The sequence below is a fragment of the Bison bison genome, unplaced genomic scaffold (genome assembly GCF_000754665.1).
Source record: "Bison bison bison isolate TAMUID 2011002044 unplaced genomic scaffold, Bison_UMD1.0 scf7180017864077, whole genome shotgun sequence".
NCBI lineage: Eukaryota > Metazoa > Chordata > Mammalia > Artiodactyla > Bovidae > Bison > Bison bison.
This window is the reverse complement of record NW_011494649.1, coordinates 2,274,684-2,277,106: the sequence shown is the minus strand read 5'-3', so window position 1 is coordinate 2,277,106 and position 2,423 is coordinate 2,274,684. Positions and strand designations below refer to the sequence as shown.

Below are 2,423 nucleotides of genomic sequence, written 5' to 3'. Positions count from 1 at the left end.
GAAGAAATGACACCCACAGCTGCCTTCCCGCCGCGGCCCCTCCCGGACGCCCCTCCCCCACTCCCGCCCGGCCCCCGCGGCTTTTGCACAGACGCCCCCGCGCGTGTTACCTTGGTGGTCTGGGTTCCTGTATCCCGGAAACAACACGCGAAAGACTTCGGTGAGTTTTTCTCAGTCAACAAAAATCATAAAGAAAAATAGAACAAAACGAAAAACCCAACAAGAGCCAGGAAAAGAATTTTAATTAAACAAGGAAATGGCAAGTTGCCGCCCCAATCGTCCGGCGTCCGCCGTCTGAAGGGAAAGGCGCGAGTGTGCGGAGCGCGTGGTCGGGCTGCTGGCGGCGGTGCGAGAAAAGCGCTCCGGGACGGCAGCGACGCGCGGCTCTGAGGCAGCGGGGCGAGCGGTGGGTTTTAGCGGGAGGACGCGTCAATGGGCGGGGCCCCAGCCTCCCGAGCTTGCTTTTTTGTATATCAACACTACCTGGGCTCCGCCCCCGGCCAGCCTGGGCCCGCGAGGCTCCGCCCAGCCCCCCGCCCCGCCCCCTGCCCCCCCCTGCCTCCCCTGCCCCCACTCGCGCCCCTCCGGGGTGGCGGAATCAAGCAGCCTAGCCCCGCCTGCTTCCTCCCCTGCTCCTTCCAGGCTAACTCCACTCTGCTGACTCTGGTCAGCTTGAAAGACCCCCTCCCCTCGCCCGTGCTTTCCCCTGTCTGTCCCTTTCAGCCCAGACTGGTGCCAAATATGCTCTTTCTCCAAATATGCTCGTGTCCGAGTTACCAGCAGGCTTTTCTTTCTCCTCTAGGCTCTTTGGGGACACATCCCGCCCATCCAGTGCTTTTCTGCATGTTATTTTTATGATTTACAGGGGGATTTTCTCTCGCACTCTTGGGCCAACGGAGCAACGTAGTCTCCATGGTAGGTTTCTGTTCTCGTTCTTTCTTCTCGTTCCTAGACCTGCTTTCATTCTTCAGAACAAGCCTGATTAGGTCGGTTGGCAGCTCCATATCGGGATATCCTTTTTGTACAGAGACGGAAAACCCTATGAAGTGTAAAGCGACATCCTGCCCAGCAAGCCAGACTCTTTGCAAGGGTCCCCAGTGGGCGACTCGGCTCCTCCGAGGGGGTGTAGGATCCCGTTTTTCCTTCCTGGACATGTTTCGCTCATTCCACCACCCCAAATGAAGAGCTCTTCTCGCCCTCCTCGCCTTTCTCTCCTATTTACAGAGGCACTGCCTCCTTTGGAATGTCGGTGCTCCCCTTCCAGTGTGGATGTGTTCTTGCTTAGCCAGGCAACTAGGGGGACCCTTCGCTGTGGAATACTCCGTGCTGCCGGAAAGGCTGGAAACAAAGGCCTCTTAGGAGAGAGAATTGTTGGTTGAATGAACGAATAAACAAACGACCTGACCTACTGCTCTCTTCCTTTTGGAGACGTGGGAGAGACTGAGCAGGGTTGGGTGTGATCACAATTTTTGCTTTCAATGTTTTCCTGAGGAAATCTGTACAACTGTTTCCATGACACGTGAGGCTGCGGGTGCCCTTGGCTTGCACCAGTGTGTATGATTGACATGGGAGGACCCGATTCCACTTTATACTCCTTTCTTCCCAACCCCTTCAACTGGTCAGACCAGTCTCACCTAAACAATACTCTTTCTTGCTTTAGAACCCAACTTCCCATCGCCATCACTCAGGGCTTAGTCACTGAGCCTCAGGAAGGCTTCCTTCCTCACCCCTCTTATTCCAAGGACTGTTTGCTAAACCGTGTGGTGAAAACGTTTTATAACCTATGCTGTCTTGTACCCCGAATTGTTCACGTTTGTAGTCTTGTCCTTCCAGGGAGACTGTGAGCACGCCAGGGCAAGTTTGGCATTTGATACACAATTAAGACTTTCACACAAATTCCCCGATAACACTGATCAACTCTTCTAGACTGGACAGCAATCTTAATAGTGGGTTAGGAAGGACTCCTTGAAAGTTCCTTACTGTCAAGTTTCAACTGATGAAAATCAAAAGGTCTTAAGTCACTTCTTCATCCAATTTAGTCCCCTGCATAGTCTGAAGTGATTGTGATTGGCAAGTCCTACTCTCAGACTAGTTCTCTCGTCAGTTGAATTTTTTGGTGGTGTGTATCACAGTGCATGGGCTTCCTTGGTGGCTCAAACGGTAAAGAGGTGGCTCAAAAGGGCTCCAGTGCAGGAGACCCGGGGTTCAATCCCTGGGTCAGAAGATCCCCTGGAGAGGGAAATGGCCACCCTCTCCGGTATTCTTGCCTGGAGAATTCGATGGACAGAGGAGCCTGGTAAGCTACAGTCCGTGGGATTGCAGAGTTGAACATGAGTGAGTGACTAATTTTCACTTTCATTATAATGCATGCTTAAGGGAACCTTTAAATTTGACTCGTGCGTGTGTGTGTGTGTGTGTGTGTG

The 2,423-nt window shown here is 53.0% G+C and overlaps 1 protein-coding gene across 1 annotated transcript in view; it reads right to left on the bottom strand.

Annotated features, from left to right (window-relative positions):
* SLC38A2 (solute carrier family 38, member 2) overlaps positions 1–433 on the bottom strand; it is a 14,523-nt gene extending 14,090 nt beyond the window's left edge. Inside the window, exon 1 of the mRNA XM_010837530.1 lies at positions 111–433. The gene's annotated coding sequence lies outside the window, so the exon portion shown is untranslated. The remainder of the gene's footprint in view (positions 1–110) is intronic.
* Between the last annotated feature and the right edge of the window lie 1,990 nt (positions 434–2,423).